The sequence below is a fragment of the Bactrocera oleae genome, chromosome 3, assembly GCF_042242935.1.
Source record: "Bactrocera oleae isolate idBacOlea1 chromosome 3, idBacOlea1, whole genome shotgun sequence".
NCBI classification, from domain to species: domain Eukaryota; kingdom Metazoa; phylum Arthropoda; class Insecta; order Diptera; family Tephritidae; genus Bactrocera; species Bactrocera oleae.
Window position 1 is genome coordinate 86,809,979 of NC_091537.1, and position 20,759 is coordinate 86,830,737.

Genomic DNA, 20,759 nt, shown 5'->3' on the forward strand with positions numbered 1-20,759 from the left:
ATCGAAAAAAAATCGCTTTCAAATTTTTCTCAGCCAAATTAAAAAGCTAAAAGTCATTTGAATTTCATATCAGAGAGGAATCGGGAGCTCAGATGCTTATTTTGCCAAAACGGATTTCCAAATGTTCGCCTACCACCTCATGCATAAGGAGTTAAAAAGTCTTGATTTAATTGCATATAGTTAATAATTGAATACTTATGCTACTGAGATGTTGATTCCTCTCAAAATTTTATTTGTATTTATTATGTACACAAACCATGGGTTAACTGAATATGACTTTAATAATGAGTAGGTCGATTTTTAAGATCTTGGTGTCTATTGCATATCTAAAAACAAACACATTCCTTGACGGCGCTGACAGAATACTCATAGCTAGTCAAACAGTGCATGGCCTCATTAGCAGTAGCATCAAGGCTTGCCTGGGTACCTGGTCACATCGGAATCGCTACAAACTGTAAATCTGAGCTTGAAAGAAAAGGTACCCTTAGCCAAATCAGATCAGGATGAGAACGCGACGTTTCTGACCCGGAGTGAAACGTAAGAGGTTTATTGAACTACTTGCTCTAACTAAGGTTCATCACGCCAAAATTATAGGAGTTCTAATGGGACAGTGCCATTGACACTCACGCAAATTTTGGAGAACACAACTTGTCAAAGCTGCATGGAGGAAGATGATGTGAAATCTTCTAGACATCTCGATTGACATATCTTGTACGAAGCTGGCAAATTGACTTGAATTGATATTAACCGCCTTAATAAAATTGTGACATACTTAAGGCCGTATACTCGTAGACCCGAGCTTTATCGGGAATGAATTTGCGAAAACAATCTATATAAATCTTAGTCGATGCGAAAGCTTTCACGCTGGAAACTTCTAATAGTGTACTTGAGTACCGCCGAAAATAAAAGAGTAGTTGTAATTTATTTATATATTAAGAATTTTTGTATAATTCTTAGTTATTTTCTCCCAACAAATTAAGTGTTTTTTACTAATGATTTGTTCACCTACTTGATATCATTATATCTCTTTTTCCTAATTTCTTCTCCTTCTGCTTATCTTCAACACTTTATACACTAAAAATTGACTTTCCACAATTTTACCAACAACACTCGAAGATTTATCTGCAGTTTCGGTTACATTTTTCACTTCTTCTTCTTTTAGCCACCAACGATACTAACCGAGTGAAATTATGGCAGTCAGTCGACCGATATACATACCTAGCCGTTGGGAGCGTGAGAAATGCGCCAACATCAAAATCAATAAGCATATGTAACATATATGGCTTTGTATTTATATATATATACCATATACATATACAGCACAGCAGCCATTCATTTTAAGCGTTAATTTTGATTTATGAACAGCAGAGTACGTTTTGAACTCGGTGACTTGCTGGATTTATATACCTACAAGTATATACGTATGTGTATACCATATATTTTTTTTTATGATGATTGTATACATGTTTGTATGTATTTATATAGCACAAACTCTAATCTTCATTCGAATATTTTATGCTAAAAACCTCGTTGACTCAACTCAACTAACTAAAAGTTCATTGAGTTGCTTTGTGAGCCCGCACGTGAGCTTGAAGCACTTGAAAATACACAAAATTCAATATATATATATATGCCTGTATGTTTATATATCTCCACTTCAATATAAGTTTTCTAAAAATTTTCACTTCAAGTAGAGTTCAATAGCTGTATAATATTTGTTGTTGTAAGATTTTGATTGTGCCTACTTATAAGAAAGTGTATTTATGTCTACAGCATACAGAATCAATGTCATACAGTGGCTCTCAAAAGCACTTCGTGTGTGTTTCGAGTCGGTTTTGAGTATTCTTTTTAAAGACTTCTCGAAGTTTTGTACACCTTCATATATACACTTGCCGATTATATAGAAGCGCATTTTTATATAAATTATTAAAACAAAATCATGGGCGTACTCTCATAGCTAGGCAAGTAGATAAATTTCCTTTGGAATATGATCAAACCATTACAAAAAAAAACGCGTGTACTTTATCTGCGACGAAGCAATAATACCCTTTGCAGGTGCGTTTCTTTTGGCATAAAAGAGCAAAAAAAAACATCTTCAAATTCATTTATAGCGGCCAGTTTGTATGACAGCTATATGCTATAGTGCTCCGAACTGAACAATTTTCTCTGAAATTATAGAACTATCTTCGGCAATAATCTGTGCCAAATTTCGTGAAGATATCTTCTCACTTAAAGAAGTTTTCCAATACATGAACTTGATTTTGATTGAGCAGTTTGTATGGCAGCTATATTCTATAGGGGCCCGATATTTCCCCATCTCGTGAGAGAACAATCCTCCGCTCATTTTCCACAGGCTGCAATGAATAATGTCCGTACCCTAAAGAAGACTTAGCAAGCAAATTGGGTATCCTCAACTGAAAACCTACATACAGAAATTCATCGAAGGTTTAACAAATTTTTGAACAATTTTTAGAGTTAAAAACTTTTTAAAGAAACTTGCTCAAAATTAAACTCTAAACCCTTTTTTTCAAAATTTCACTGCTTTTGCTTTTCAAAATATGATTTAAATGACTTCTGATATAAAATTTGCCAATAATGTTTTAAATGGAGACAGTAATTGCTTTAACTCTCAAATTTCTCATTACAAATTCACACAATTCGTATTTTCAAAGTTGATTGCTTTTTAAAGAGCGTGTAGGCAATATTAGGCATATTTTTATTGTTAGCAAAAAATATTCCTTAAAATTTACTTTCATAAAATCAATTTTGTTCTGCTAATTGACATAAAAATTCACGCCTGAAGAAATGCAAATTTCAAATTGTTCATTATCAATATTTTTGGCTTCTACTATATATGATACATATGTATGTACTTATGTATACCCATATATACACATAAGTACTGCTGCGCTTTGTGGAAAATTACACACACGAAAACCAGCAAATAATTTTGAATTTATTTCTCTTTTTTAGGAAAACAAATTAAAAAAGATAGATTTGAAACAATAAAATTAAACATGCTTTTTGAATTTGAAAAACAAAATGGTAAAAGTTAATCATATACTGACACGCAGTGTGTACAGTGCTTGGTCAACCGGAAGAACACAAATTATTGAATTGATTTTTTAATATCCATGGAACGTACATTAAGACCAGAAAGTTTCCGGAAAGTGTTGACCCACAATTCTGGCCGTTTAGACGAATGTTTTAGCGCAAACGCCTCAACGCCGTAAAAAAAAATCGCAAGAAGAAGGATTATATTTTGAAGGCTACACAATAAATATTGGTGAAAATTAAAAATGTGTCGTTTTATTTATAATTTCCGGAAACTTTCTGGTCTTAATGTTTACGATTCTGGTCTTAATATACCACTTTTATTAAATTTGGCACATAATGATATAATTAATTTAATTTTATTTATAATTATGTATTAATACTTTCATTAGAACGCCGGTCCGTTGTAGTACCTAAAAACTTCTATATACTGGATCATAACATAAGACCCTTACAGATCGACAAAGCGCTTTAAGTCTATCACAGATTTATTGAGACAGCTAATGTCAGTTTCAGCAATGTCTTCTGGTTTGCCGTAGGTAAGATTACCGAGATGTTTCAGGCTTAGTCTTACAAAGGCTGGACAAAGGAGGAGAAAGTGTCTGGATGTTTCCAGATTCCCCTATACATATAACTTTGACAACTAGCGTCTGATAAACTTTTTAGCCTCACCCCATAAATGCCTTTTGGACAGTGTTCTTTGTTTAGGCAAGCAGTTCAGTGGATCATCTGCGTTCTACTACACATATGTATATTTAACGTTTACATACATACATACATATACATGGGTCATTCCATGTCAAATCGACAAATAAAAGTTCAAAGTCCATGCCAAATCGAAAATTTTGTCTTATCATAAAACAAAGTTATGCAAAAGGAAAAAATTTTGAAATCATTTTCCTACGAACTATGCGAAATAGAAAATTTCACTGTTTTCCCGATTTTATGAGTTTATTTATTTAATATTTCAGAAACTACTGTATATTAAACAAATAACGGTGGTGAGTTTTCAGAGGACACTTAGAGATATGAGAAAAAAATTGTTTTAAAAACAAATTTTGAAAATTACCAAAATTTAAAAATTTTGAATTTTTCAAAAACATAAAAAGTAACCATCGCTGAAAATTGTAGCCTCAAAATTTTTTATATTATATCTCAAACATATATAAAGAATTTCTGAAACTTTCAGCAGGGTGTTCTTTTTCGTATCAAAGATATGAATTTTTGAATTTGGCAAAATAGTTTTTTTTCTGTTTGTTTAGCCAAATTTTTACAAATTGCAACACAAAAGAGAAAGAGCAACAGTATACTCGCAAAAATATTGAAATTATAAAAAACATTTGCATTTTACAAAAACAAGCTTTTTTAATTACCTTTGTTGCTATTGCATGAATCACTGCAACGTTTTGTGTTTACGATGCAACATAATTGCTGAAATATTTTAAATTTTTGTTTTTATTTACAAGTATTTTCTGTGATTTATACTTTTTACAGATATCTGAACTTTTTATACCCTAAACAGGGTATATCAAGTTTGGCACGAAGTTTGTAATACCCCGAAGGAAACATCGAACACCGTATAAATGATCAGCGTGATGAGTTAAAACGAGTTTTTGAGACATCGATCTGAAATTTTGTACACGCCCTTTTCTCTTCAAAAAGCAACTCTTTTGTCGGTCTTTTGCCATACAAGAAAAAAGGTCTTCAAAAAGCAATTTTTTTGTCGGATATTAGACTACTCTAGCATATAGCTGCCATACAAACTAACCCACTGAATTCAAATCTTTTTATACACCAGTGAGCGGTATTATAGCTTTATGTTATTTCCTGATTTTATATACATATATTTAAAATTTTTCATACATTTTTTTTATTAAGTGTTTTTCTGCTGACTAAATTATTTTTGTAAAGTACATATTTTATTTACAACAATAAAATGTTTAATTTTATATTTTCCGTTTTTAAACGATTTTCCATTTTTTAATGTATAATGTTGCAGTTGTTGTTTTTTTACTTATGTCCACTGTTTTTTGCTATTGTTTTTGCTATCGCTCGACTTCTCATTGCTTTTGTTGTTTAAATTTTTGCTGTAGTTGTTATTGATTTTCGTTGTTTTTGCAATTATCATTATTTTGTTTGTTGTTATTATTAATTTTTGTTGTTTTTGTTGTTTCATTATTATAGTATTGTTGTTGTTATTAATATTGTTGTTGTTTTTGCTGTTATCGTAATTATTATTTTTGTTGCTGTTGTGTATTGGCATATTGCCTGCTTTGGACAGCTTCATTTGCTCAATTTGTTTGTGGCCACTCATGCGGTTTTTGTTGTTGTCATTGTTTTGGTACTTTCTGTTGGTATGATTGCATTTTTCCAGCTGAGTTATTTAATAAAGCCAATTAAGCAATGGCAATTAGTGTAATGCTGACACGTTTTCCTACGCTTTTATTTACTTGTACGTATATACTTGTATATTTATATATATAAATATTATCTAACGATAGTTCGAGCTTGCAGTTCGGATGCTCACAAAATTTTGTTTTTGCAAATAAACGACTTTTTTTGGAAAAAAGTATATAAAAATGTAAAGAAATACACTGTAAATATATAATAACCATACATCTTTCTAAAAAGTCTAGAAGACGAATATCGATCAAACAAACCACAAATAATAAAGAGGGGTTGTAAATGCTATTGCAATCACGAGTCCTTCCATAATCAAAACCCTCCCAGGTGGAAATTTATACTCAGAGCAGTTTTGAAGAGCAATTTTGAAGGGTTTGAAACTGGCTGTAGATACAAGTATAAAACTGTAAAGCGTTTTTTTTAAATATGATAAGCAATCAAATCTGTGAATATTAGTTATGGTATTTGTTTCTTACCTACAATTCCTGAATGAAGTCGCGCTGCTGTGAAGAACTATAACTTTCGAAATTTAACATTTAAACCAATGTTAATAAGTACAAATATGCAACAGTATTTTAAAACTCATAAAAATAAAAAATTAATATAAGATTATCATAAATACTTCAAAAATATATATGAAATTTTCTTAAAAAAAATTTATTTCAAAAATTGTTTTGGCACTTTCTATTTTTTTTTTTTAATTTAACTTCTTTCATTTTTTTTTATCAAAGTTTTTAAATTTAAAAAACGTTATTAAAAAGTAATTATATTTTAATTTTGAATTTTGTCTTTTATTTTATAATATTTTTTTTCGCATAAGTGTTTGGTACTTATTTTTTTTTGAAATTTTTTTTTTAATTTTTTCAATTTTTTTCAAATTCAAGAGTAATTATTTTTTAATTTAATTTTTTTTTTGTTAATATTTTTAGACTAATGAAATCCAATACATTTTAAATAATGAAATATTTGTAAGTAAATTAAATTGAAAAATATTAAATTTTAAGTCTTAGCATTTAATATATTTTTTTTAATTTCTATTTTATGTAATCGTAAAATGTTTCGAGTAAGTTATTTGTAAAAATTGTATCTTATAGAATGGTAATATATGGTGAAATACATATTTAATAGTAGACCGCAGTTTTTACTCAAAAAATATAATTAAAAATTGTAAATTTAAAAAATTATCAAAAATTTTTTTTCTGAAAAATTCTTAATTCAATAATTAATTTAAAAATTCAAAAATGAAAACTAAAAATATTTTTTTTTAATTTCAATATTTTATTATAAAAAGAAACCAATAATTTTAAATTAATTTTTTAAGTTCATGTGCATCTGTTCTTTTTTTGTTTTTGCTAAATTTTTTGTCTTTTCGAAAATAAGAATTTTTTTTGTGAAATTTGTATACTTACATATGTATATAGTTAAATTATTTTTTAAAATTCACCATTTTTTTTTCTTTAAAAACTATATTTCAATGAAGATTTATTTGCATTTTGCTAATATTGGTGTTGCAATTTTATTGAAAAAGTTAGAAACTGTCTACCCTTCTTTATAAGAAAACAATTATTTTATAATGTCAAAAGCGCAAACAACGCAAATAAGAATTGGTTTCAAGTACTAGTTACATAATCCCGAGTAAATCTTACACTTCACTATTTTCTATTGAAAAACGCTTGTAATAGAAACGAGTAACAAATTTATTTGGGAAATTCAAATTAAAAAACTGCTTAAAAGCGTGAATAAATAATTACTTTTTTCAATATATAAGTTTGTAGATTCAATTGAAATTATTTTATTAATATTTTTTTGTAGATATTTTATTTATATTGTACATTCATCTTTGTTTTCACTACACACAAGCAACGCATGCAAGTGTTCAGCAGTATTTTTTTTCTACTTATGAGTTCAAGCATCGAAAATAATTCATTGGAAATATATTTGTATACTTATAATAATGTATGTATGTATGTGTTATCTGCACTCTCGCTTTCGCCGCTTTGAGTCCAATGGAATTGCATTGTGAATCATAAAATTCACGTTAAATGCGTCTCTCCATTAGGCAATGAACTTTCAAAACAATTAGAGACAGTATTTGCAGATCGCTTCTGAAACTTAATTCACCGTTATTTAATTTTTTTTTTATAATTTTTCTTTTTATTATTTGTTTATGACAATTTCACTTTCATTGCCGGCCATTTGACAGTTAGCTTTTGAAAGTTGTTGTGCGCTTTTTTGTTTTTGTTGTTAAGGTACATTATTTAAAATTTTATGAATGGAAATATTACAGCTGCCCACTTGGAAAATAGTTAAGTAAGCTAAACGGAATAAGAAGAAGAAGAGGCACTAGAAACAATAATATTTAAACTGTCGCTATTTAGTTAAATGCTCAGCGCTTTTAAGCTTCGTGCGGCGCTCAATTTCTAACTGAAGCCCAGAAGCTTCTTACTATCCACTATAGTCACCATAAGACTTTTTTTGTATTGCTTTTATATTTGTGTTTACAGCTAGCGGCTAGCCATAAGCTGGTGTTCAAGCTGTGGCTGCTGCGTGCTTTTGTCGCCGTAAAATTAAATCGTCTCTCTATAATATTGTTATTGTTGCTCTTCTTAACTACAGAAAGTGCGTCCACGATTTGTTTTTCTGATCTTTACTTCGATTTCCGCTTTTATCTGTTTATTTACATATTTAATTTTATGTTTAACTTTCTTCCATTTGCAGTTTGCTTGGTCAAATTTCTCGGAAAGAATTCTCTATCAGCGCTTGACCCAATTTCGAATTTCGGTGCGGAAATTGCCCTTGAGCTATTTGAAACTCATTATGGTGTGAAATGTTTTGTAAAGACAATGCAGCTAATGAAGCATGAATAATCAGTGGAATTTACTGTGAGTAATGACTTACGTATAATGAAATAAGAATTGTATTTCAATATTGGATAAAAAGTATTTAGGAAATACTAAGAAATATTTTTCAGATACACATACCTATATGCTTTCAACATATCCTCATGAGAGTAATATTCAGAATATTAGTAGAATTTACAGATGTACATATATACTTTCATAAACCGTCTGTCTTTCAGGACATAAGCGAGCTCTTGCTATTTCCAACTTCAATAATTATAGATATGTTCTTCACCTAACAAAAAAATTAATACCAGCAAATACGCTATGGTTTTTCATAAAACATCATTCTACCACTTGAATACTATTATAATATAACTTCCGTTTTTAGATTAGTAAAAAAATCAATTCAAAATCCTATAAATTATACCTGAAGAGAATTTCGGTGGTGCAAGACACGGCTTAGCGGAGACATGAACCCACAAAATATGAATGATATCTCAAACGATTTTGCAATTTATTTTTCTTTTGTTATAAATTGAGCACGCATATCGTATTTTCTAATCAACTTGTAGATATCTTAAATTTCAGATCAATTATACTGACTGACCCTCAACTTAAAGATAAGCTGGAATTAAACCGCTATATATTTTAATTCAGTTTGTATATTTATTGCTTCTTAGTCACTTTTTTAGGGTTAAACCACCGAATTTCGTCTACCTAGTTTTCCTATCTATCGTCATCTATAAATATCATCAGTAAAGCCCCGTCACAAAGTGGAGGGGCCTTTCTGCAACATTTAGGTCATATATCACCATAGTAATCATTATCAACCACAAATTTATTGCCATTTTATTCCTAAAGATGTTTTAAAATCGAACTTTTTATGTAAAATATGCCCTTCTTGAGACAAAAAGAAAAAGAAAAAAAGAGTCCATATGGTCGATGCAGTATATCATCTTTCGTACAAGGTTGATTAAGCAAATTTTAGCTATTCCTAAATTGAACGCAATTAACTATATACAAAATTTAGTTAATTAATAATTATTTTGATGTAAATAGAAAAGAGCTGACAGAGCAAAGTGAGCTCAATTAACATCTTAATTGAGAAACCGTTAACTGCTCAATTAGTTGTTATTATATACTTAATATAATATAATTATGGTTGCTTAAGTTATAAAATGTTAGAAAACTGAAATATTTTGGAAAGCCAGATTCGAGATTAGAGAATTATTCAAGAAATCTACAAGAAATGATGGGCATAACTAAAGGTAATGGAAGACGAATAACTTTCTGAAATTGTTTCTAATGAATTTGCTCAAAATCAGTCTTTGGAAAACACAGCGGAGCTTATAGTCTTCATCCTCATTTCATAATCCAAGTCCATACCGTTAACTAAGAGTGTAAAATGGAGCTTTGTAATTATATATCACCTTACCATTAATTGTATTGCTTATTTCGGATTTTCCGCCTCTACCTTTGATTTGACTAAAGCCTTAAATTTCTTTCTTGCTCTATTTTGTAATTGCTAATGCACAGCATGACAATTCTTGCCACTTAATCTCCATGTAAATCCACCAATTCAATTTCAACTCAATACAATGTACAAGTATTAGAAAATCTGCAAACGATTAAATATGTCACGCCCCAATTGCGTGACCACTCAACGCTGATTGTCGAGCAGATTAATTAAAGTGAGGCAACCAGCGTCACTAATTGATGTAAATAAAATTAAATTTTATTCTCCGCTACATTCTATGTGGAACAAACACAATACAACAATTTTTCGACGGTATAAGAAATATACTTGTAGGTATGTATAAGGGTGGATCCAAATATATTGATTATGATTGGTAGACACTTCAAAAAAAACTCTCTACAAGTATGTTAGTAGGAAGGTCTTTCGCCTTCAGTTTCCTATTTTTTCTTTATTATTAAAAAGAAAAATTCATACCTCTGTATCCACTATTTGAAAAAATTTTTCGTCTCTAATATTTTTAAGAATTTCTCAACTAAAATTGTCTCCGAAATTTTTTTCGCGTACCTTACTGTTTAAAAGTTCTTTGATAAGGAAAATACAGGAAACTATTTAAAAAGCAGAGAACCTTTTTATAAATCTTGGGAGCTCATACTTGGAGAGAACCTTTGGAGACGTCTGTCAACAAACTTTTCAAAATATAAAGTTTAAAAATAGTTTTTTGACACACCCTAGTATGTACATACAAGTATATACCAGCGGTGGCCAATTTGTTTGCAATTTCTTGCAAGAATTTATCAGTTTTTATTTTATTTTTCCTTTTTTGCAGCTAATTAAAATTCTAAAAGTGTCTTCGCCTACATTCGTTTAGTGTCGGCGACGCTTCTACAAAGCTTCTCTTTTATTTCACAAATGCACAGTTATTCATTACGTGCATTTTTTCGACCGTTTATTGCGCGCCGTTTTGGCGCACGCTGCGACTTAATTCCGCCAAGATGTTGTGCCATTTTTTCCATTCCCATTCTTCAACGTATTCACTCGCTACAGACACGTACCATTCCAGCTATTTTTTGCTGCAAATAAGGTGGTTCATTTGTATGCATGTATGTATCGCAGACCGCAAAAAATCACTCAACCCCAGACGGTATGTAAACAGTAGGCCAGCAGTCAACCAACAGCTGATTAATATTTTTAGCCGACTTGTCTTGCATTTGCCTTTATTGTCTGTTGTCGTTGTCGTGTCGCAGTTCGCTGTCAGCGCCGTCGCAACCTATAAAACTTGACATTAGCCAAAGTCGGCTGTAAGCCATAAGCGTCGCTAAGTCGGGCTTGCGTTACGATAGAAAAGGCTATGCAATTTAGGCGCTTGTATAGCCGCGCAATTATTCGCATTTGCAAAGTAAACAAGCAATTAAAGTGTCTACATTTTCGGCGGTCAGATGCAGTTTTTGGTGGGCAATAAATAGCTTAGCATTACAAATGGAATGCAATTTTATGGTACACTATGTCAAATTGCAACAAGGAAACAAGAATATGATGACCAAAATGTTTGCGATATTTGGTTTAATTGAACTACTTGTACACTGTATTCTTAATTGAGTCAATTAGCAATATCAAGTTTACATATCATCGCAGACAATTTGCTAATTGACTAAATTAGGTCACTGCAAGAATTCCAGTTAAAACTGTTACAGGGGCTTATGTAATTTTTTTAATAGTTAGTAACGGCAGCATTGCAGATCAAATCATTTTGTTAAAAGAAATAATCCCTAAAATTCTTCAAATAGTCCGTAATACAGAATATATACTATGAGGTTATGAGAACTATATGGAATGGTCATCTTAATTGCTCTTCCCTCTTTTTTATAGATTTTGTATCAACGAGACTTTGATTTAATCCTTAATTAGTTTAAGCACTTAGCAAAGCTATTAATTGAACTCAATTAACTTTAAAAATATATAAGTTCTAATTTTCATTGTTAATTAAAATTTACTCATTGCAATTAACACCATAACACTCATATAACACACGGCTATAGCCAAGTGCTTCGATAACTCTGAAGAAACAGGCAAAGGTGTTAATTGAAAGTAATTAGCCATATATAAATTTGAATATTAATTGCATAATTAATACATTAACTGCTCAATAAATACCATAATACCTAAGAGTCAAAAAAAAATTGGAAGATCTAGCCGAAGAGGTTATTAGAGAATTGGCTTACGTGTTAACACAACTCAATTAAGCAATTAAAATTAAATTGGTTGAAACAATTGAAGTTGGTATTTTTTTATTAAATACATACTTAGAGCATTTGCTGAAACGGAGATCTTTTCACAAACTCACCATATTCCGTAAAAAATTACTTTTTTATTAAATTTTTAAGTAATAAAAACGTCATCATTTGGGCTCAATTAAGCATTAAAAAAATTAATGAGTTTACATTGAGAACTGAAGCAATTCAATAATGAAAAGGGGATCTTTCTAAAAATATATTCAATTAGATATGACTTTTTTTGAATTGTATTAACGTAATCAGAGTTTAGTGGTTTTCTTATTAATTTTTACGAACACTCATTCATTCAGAGCAATAATGCCAAAATAAAAACCACCGCCAAAAACAACTGAAAACAGTTATTGAACTCGAACTAAATTTAGCAATGTATTTAAGGCGTAAAAGACGATAGTACAATTGAATACAATTTAAATGGAGTTAATTAAACTAGGTTTTTTTTGAGCTCCACACCAATGGCTCGAAAAAGGAAAAACTCAACGCTGGGAATAAATTTTTGGGAAGCAAAAAATCAAAATTAAACTCTCTAGTGAAGAAAAAGCCAGAAATATTTTTTCTCGCAATCACAATAATGCCTACAAGCATTCGCAAGTTTGTGCAATTGCCACAAACACTAATGAGCGCATTAGCCTTCAGGCTTCATTTACTAGAAATGTTGATCTTGAGAAGCCTTTGTTATTTTGGAACGACCGCTTTTCAAGCTTTCTAAAAACATTTTTATATTTAAATTTTGGGGCTTTTTCATTTTACGACAGAGGGTAGTAATGGTTGGCAATAGATGAGAAAATCTTAGAAAATGTGGAGGAAAAAGAAAGTAGTTGTCTACATGTACGAAATCCAACGAATGTAATTATTTTAACTTAAGCTAGACTCTTCGGTTCTTGTGAATTTAATCACTCTTAAGAGATTTTAATTAAAAGTTTTAGCTACTTTTTTCTCTTCTACCTCAAGCACCCCAAACAAATCACAACAGCTCAGAGCTCTGACAAATCGTTCTTTTCCGTTCTACGTAGCTAAATTAGCCAATTAAATGGCTCGTTAAAGTTGTTAAATCATGAAATTTTATTATGAAGCTTCTATACTTCACACCATTATACTCTTATATACATACATATGTACATACATATATATGTACCTCTCATTTTTAGTTTCGCTAATTCAATTCAATTCTCAACTTGCCAACATTTTTCATTACAACTCAAAGAAGAATTAATAAAAAACTACCAACTACATTCACTGATGACAGAGGCGTTACTGAAATAACAGTAAAATTGCGGTACGTCAAGCGATTAAACGGGAAATACGAATGCAATCGGTGACGCGCTATAATGATAGTCACCAAGTTATTGCGGAAACGTCATAAACAGCTAATATAATGCATTACAAACCGAAAAGCCGAATACATTGTGGTAACAAGCTGAAGAAGCGATGAAAGAAACTAAGCTGACAACTGTCAGTTTTGACGATGAGCATGCGAAAATCTACGATAGCACACATTTTTTTTTTTGACAGCTGGTGTTCGCTTGAGTTTATGTACCAGTGGCCTGGTGTGATGACTACTTGCATGCACGAAGTACTGATTCAATTAAACCGTTACAAAATGCCGTTTTGTGGGTAGGGATTTTCTTAGCAAAAAAAAATATATAATTTGACATAACACATTTATGAAATGACGAGCGCATGTTGAACTAAATTATATAACAGTGAACACGTAAGTAGACTAAAAAAATACAAAATATTTGTGACAATCATGCTAACTCAAAAACAAATTATATGTATATATATGTAGGCCAATTATAAGTACGAATATGGATTTATTGGAAGGAGATGTTAAATTGTGAAGTATTATTTTCCAATTCTCTAAATGAAAACTCAGTTTACTACAAAATATATCTTCGCTTGTGTACTGATAAAGGGTTTAACCTCAAAAACGGTCCCTAATATAATTTGTTTGTTGTTCTATGCAACGAAAATAACAATAACAACATTACTTGGGTTTTATTCCACTCTTTGCCAGTTCATTAGCTGCCTCTTTCGCTCTTTCACTCTCTAGTAGTCTGTCTGGCTCTCATACATTTTTTTTGCAAAATTTTTTTTTTTTTTTTAGCGCTACATAGGTATACCTTTGCCTTTACATATGAACCTTGATTGGCTATCAAGATCCGCAACTTTTTCTCTTCTTATATTAATTATAGATATATATTGAGTAACCTAAAGTTTTTGAACTTTTATACACTGAACATCGGCTATTAGGTTTTCCACAAAGTTTTTAATACTCAGAAGGAAACGTTGGCGCTATATAAAGTATATACCAATATATACCATAAATGCTCAGCGTGACGAGCTGAGTTTATTTAGACATGTCTGTCTGTCCGTCTGTATATACGCGAACTAGCCCCCCAGTTTTTGATATATCGACCGCCACAAGTCCTTTAGTTACCAACAAGCTGCTGAGTTGTCGGAATCGACGACTTTTACACTTTAGGATATAACTGCCTTACAAACTTAAGTTCTTGTATGGAAAAATCAAGTTCTTGCATGCAAAACATCCTTATTTGGCAATATATCTTCACAAAATTTGTTACGGATTATTTTCCAAAGCAACGCTTATTCTTGGAATAAATCGTTCAGATCGGACTGCTATAGCACATAGCTGCCATACAAACTTACCGATCAAATTCAAGTTCTTGTATGGAAATCTTTCTAATTTAACAAGATATCTGCACGAAATTCGACACAGATTATTACCAAAGGCAACACAACAATCTCAAAAAAAATGTCTGCTCAATATCAAGTTATAGTTTTTTTTATACCCTCTTGTGCTATAAAAAATGAACCTGTGGAGGGTATTATAGCTTCGAAACAACAAAAGTTAACATATTGTTCTTTATTTTTAGTATCTTTCATTAATATTGTAGTTAAAGTATTACATAAGAATTCCAAGCTGCTGTTCCCAAATAATTAGCACCCGGCAACAAAGTGCTGCAAAGGAAACCTTCACCTCTACAATATATATATAATTTTTTCCAGTAGCATTTTGTTTTTGTTTTGTTAGCTAAATGCGGAAGTTTTAGCAATGTGACTGCGCAAGCGCAACAACACAGGCGTTTTAATGAAACTGGCTTTCCTATGTGGCGAGCGTAGACAAAAACAAGCAATACAGTTTGTCACAGCCATGCACTAACTTGCCAGCGCTCAAATATGCCGCAATCATTTAGTTTGTATTATTTTATTTGTTGTTGTTCTTTTGCTACTTTTTTTCCAACTGTCACGCCAACAGTTGCGATTATTACGGAATTCTCGCGGTGTCACTCTCACAGCTGTGCGCCCACAATTTTACGCTGACGGTGATTTTATAACTTTTTTGTTGTTTTTGCTTTTTTGTTGTTTATAATTCGCTACACCAGATATACCGTTACGTTGGTGTGGTGTTAGGAATACCGCTATATTCGCTACTCAGAGAGCCAGCAAACTGGAGAGTGTGTTTGTATGTATATATCTATGTATAAATATGTATGGAGATATGTGCCGCAGCGTTGACAAGCATTAGCTATCATCACAACAAACAATTATGCCTCAACGTTGACAATTAAAAGTTGGCAAACACTTTGGTGGCAGTAACCCAAGTTTATATATTGTATATGTATATGCGCATATGTGTGAAGCATGGAAATACTAGTAGTGTGAAAAGCCACTTACACACACATGCACACTTTGGGCTTAGGAAGTCGCATAGTTCGCACATAGTCAAGACACTTCATTAGTAGGCATTGTTTGTTGTTGCTTGGTTGACTGCTGTAAAAGTGGGCCATTCGGCGGTTACTCATACGCCACCGCATGCACGCAAATGGTGTCAACTGTAGCACAATTGCACGCTTTTATCGCTTGACAAGCCATATAATAGTTTTGTTGCTCATTCTTTTTTCCATACTAAGACCTCTTTGTTATTGTTGTTTTTGTTGTTTTATGATTGTTGCACGCATTCTTTGCATTTGTGTCTTTCTTTTTGTTGCTTTTTTCCTTTCAAGTGTTGTTATTGTTCTATTGGTTTGGTGCATGTGAATAATAAAGAAGTGACATACCACAATTGCCTCTTCAACGCACAAATGTTTCATTCAAGCAATTTGTTCTTGTTGTTTTGCCATATTTTCGAAGTTGTTTTAACCTGACCTATTGACTTTTATTTTATAAAGCAAGTAACTCGCTAGATAGAAGAATGCATGGAGTTTTCAAGGAAGTGCATTAATCAGAGCGCTGTCAGAACTTTAGTTGAAAAAATAGAAAAGCTAAACTTTTCTTGATAATTTAAAAGGCAAGTATGTTATTATTATCTGCTAGCCTTTCACTGCCACTGCCTTAAAGTGCAGGCTCCCAGCAGCCCCTTCATCGCTTTAATTTTATTTAAGAAAGAGTGGGAGAGTTTCGGCATGCTTATATTTACTTATACCATCTGATCAAAACTGACACGGACTGGTCAATTTGAACTTGCCGTTTAAGCCGAATGAATAATTATTTTATTTCCCTAGATTAGTACAACCTTGTAACGTTCGTGCAAAGTTTAATCCCCATACATCATAGCATTCTTGACAGCTCTTTGTTCACGATGCGAATGGTTTGTCTGTTTTCTTTTTACCATGGAAAAAATTTAACAACGAGTTTGCTTCAAAATGTTTGTTTCCAATCGCATCATGGCGAGGTAATCGGTTAAAATATTGCAGAAGTGTTTTGAGGACTACTTTATCACGAACACAAGTGATTGAGTGGCGCAAAGTATTTAGTGAAGGTCGTCAAGTTATCGAAAAATTGAATCATGCGAGTCGTTCATCCACCTATGTTAATGATAATAACATCACAGGCGTTAAAGAAACTGCGCTTGAAAAAATTAAGAGAGATCGTAAAGGATCTCAACATTTCTTTATGAATGAAGTGCACACATATTGGTTAATGTTTTGGTTATGACGCGTGTCAATGGTAGATTCGAACCAAAAAACCTAAATATTTGGCAAAAACGACGTCGATTAGAGACCAAAAAGAGTTGCCTGACGACGTAGTTGAGAACCCTATATACACCAAACACATCACTACTGTGGACAGGACGTGGGCTTATGAATATAACGTCGAAACTGTTGAACATTCTAGCGATTAGTGCTCCAAAAATTAGCTGAAACCATCCCAGCCGAGGCTTATAACTTGTGTATGAAAATTTTTATGAAACGTTGAAATGTTTGTTTTGGCCTATTTCGAAGTCGATAATAAAGATTTATATAAAAATACGTAAAAAAGTAGTTTTGATGTCTATCCGGCTCAAATTTGATCAGATGTACCCTACAAAACCTCCTAAATTTAGTCTAAAAAGGAATGGATAAATATACCATATATATAATAATAGAAGAGAAAACGAATGCAAGGTGTTTCAAATAGAGATAATTGAAGAAGCTATAAACCAGGTCTATCGTAATTCGCCTCAGTTAAAAAAGTAAAAGTCTCTATCGATAGCTAAGTGGCAAAGTAAAGATCACAGTATCGATACTCAGCTCACATAATTTAACTCCTACACTACTTGTTAAGAAATGATGTTTATCTTCAAGTAACCGAACCTGCAGTGGAAATAGTTATTAATGATTTAATTGCTAATAAGGGATATATTTATTATCTAAATATAAATAAAATCTTTATTACTCTTAATCTTAAAAACGGCATGAAAAGGGAAACCATATATTATTTAATTGTTTTACAGAATTGAAAATATGGCTTTCTTGTTCTATATACCATAAGCATAATTTTTCAGTAATGAAAACATAATTCTTTCTATGACTGCATAAACGAGTAAGTTAATATTTTTAATCAATTTATTATGAATTATAATGTATATACTTTATAAAAGCTGATAACAACAAAAAATCGTTTTAAATACACGAAAATTTCTTTTCGAACTCTCTTTTTATCTGACTACAAGCAGATCAGAATATAAATAATACAAGTAGATCAATTAGAAATAAATCATTAAAAATTGTTTTTCATTTTCCGAATATATTGTAGCATGTACCTACCTTTACAAGCAACCTCAAAATTTAGTTCTTGAAAACAACAGTTTTTCTGCAAAGAAAAATAAAGAATATTGTTAAGTAAATGAAAATTAATTTTTTCACAGATTAATTAGAAGTAAATATAAGTGAGTATAACATAAATAATGTTGTTTAGTTAGGACTAGGTATGTAGGTATATTATTATGCTTTTTTTAGCCGAAACAAGTACAGTAGCGAATCGAACAAACAACTGGTATAGATCTCAAAGATTGATATAATGAAATAGCGACAGAATAGCTAGTTGCTATACCATTTATATGAGTTATCTATAGAATGGGTAACAAATGTTTTGCTTTGTGCAAAAACTGATGTAAACAAACGTATGTGTGTGAGTTTGAATCCCTCTTTAACGCATCGGTATTCGAAATTGATTCACTATATATCTATACTGCTCACTCTCATGTCTTTTTCTGAGTCGTTGCTGACCATAAATCCATCATAGCTGCAAATTGTCAGTTATGACTGTAAATCTTTCTTTATAATTATTTACATAAATATAAAAAAAGAGTGGAACAAGAATATAATTAAATAATAAATTATGAAAAGAAATTTTCACTTAATTCCATGCTTGCTCCTCTCAAAAGCTCTGCTGTACGTATTTCTCCAGTTCATGAATATTGCGGAATTTAAAAATGCCTAAACGAAAATGAAAATTAAATTAAAAAATACATATTATTTTAAACTTAATAATCACTTACGTATATTATATTTGAAAACTCCTTCGTTATTTATTTATTTTTAATAAAACAAAAATTGTTATTACACAGAAGCACGCAACACTTTTGGTTTATCGCACGAAATAACAGCTACATAAGTATTTCACAACTTCTCGAAACTTTTATGGAAATGTATGCGGTCTCCTTTCGACGTATACAGAATTTGCTTTTTGAAAAATCGTAAACATTGACAATCATTTTACTGTTCATTTGACTGTCAGTACTGACAAAATAAATGTGAGTGCAATGGTGAACAAATCAACAGTTTCTTGGAGGGCATATATGTTACTAATACATTTTAAGCTAATATTTTTTGTACACATAGTATTGAAAAATATATTGTAGCCTACAATTAGGCGTTTATTAAAAATTATTGCTTTGAACAATTTACAGCAGAGTTACACACCTTTTTTTGAAATATAGTGCTGAAAAAGTTTATCTACAAAAATACTATAGATATAATATATATAAAAATATTTTAAATTTTCAAAACCTTCAATTTCGTAGTAAATAATTTTACTATAATATGTTCGTATAATTTTGTTGGCTTTTTTCTTAAATATTTTTTTTTTATTATATTGTAAATATATAAGCTAATGTTATCTTTAGTAGAAGAATCCGAGAAAACAAACATCCGCCTACTATATAAATGACCTTAATATTGTAAAGATTTTAAAATTTCTTAAACGTTTAAATTATCGCGTTATAATAACAACACTTACTTTTTCAGTACTTTGTCATAACCTTAACCTACAACCAAAGCCGTAAAGCAACCGCAACCATGTGCGAATTTCACGCAATTAAAGCGTTTCTTTATAAGTGGTATAGTACTGTATGCTTGACAGCCAGTGCTGCCATGACTACGTTAGCCACATGCGACACTTTTGCTCATTAAAAAAAAAGAAAATTTTTTAATCGCTTGTGTGACGAATTCTCATTTCAGAATGGTGTTGCTACTCTTCGGTAAATATATGTATGATTTATTTGTTTTAAGTTGACTGCGTTTTCAGTAATTCATCACACACTTAACCCTTTTAGTCGCTTTTCCAATTAATTACAGCTTATTTAAGTGCATTTTCGTTCTTACCCTCCTGACGTTAATGCCTATAAAACCTAACTGTAATTTTATGCACCGCACCGATTGTTTTTGTTTAAGCAAAATTCTCAGCATTTTTCACACGCTTGCAACAATTATTACCCTTTTCATGCCAAGTCAATGCCGAGGCAGAAAGAAAAAGATATGCAACTCTTTTATCACTTCTACACTCCAATGCATTTTTCTCATCTACAGTTTTTTCTACGCTCTGTTTGCGCGCTTCAAAAAAAGCAAAACCAACAATAACAGCAATAATATGCATAAATTCTTAGCATGCACCATTTCATGTCGCTCAGCCGGCCAATTTTCTCCATTTTCAGCATTTATTAGTCGCATCCAAGCGGCCATTAATAAACATCTGAGACAAATGCCAACAAAAACAATAACAATAGCACTTGTAACGCAAATAAAACTGTCACATTTACACACTTAAAATGTCATTAAAACGTAGCAGAGTAACTCTTTGCCACACATATCTTCATTAGAATTCTAATCTGTGAGAAAATGTCAGTTGACCGCAAAATGGTCTAGAAAATGTTGGCAAGGAAAAGTTTTTATTTATGGAGTAGTCAACAAATGGACCGCAATAAAAATATGAACAATAAAAATTATGCTAAAAAATTAGCTTACAATTTGGCACACCAATGGAAATACAGATAAATCAACAACAAATAAATGTACAGTATTACTGAAAACAAATGGGACAACCATAAACTCATAGTAAAACTAAAATATAAAATTTTAATATGTTAAAATAACTATACAAATATATATTATAAATTTAATTCCCAGTCTA

General features: G+C 31.1%; 1 protein-coding gene across 1 annotated transcript in view; it reads right to left on the reverse strand.

Moving 5' to 3' along the window:
• The window catches only part of LOC106615312 (mucin-2), a 102,983-nt gene that overhangs the window by 60,039 nt on the left and 22,185 nt on the right, over window positions 1–20,759 (reverse strand). The window contains exon 2 of the mRNA XM_036359759.2: window positions 18,116–18,161. The gene's annotated coding sequence lies outside the window, so the exon portion shown is untranslated. The remainder of the gene's footprint in view (window positions 1–18,115; window positions 18,162–20,759) is intronic.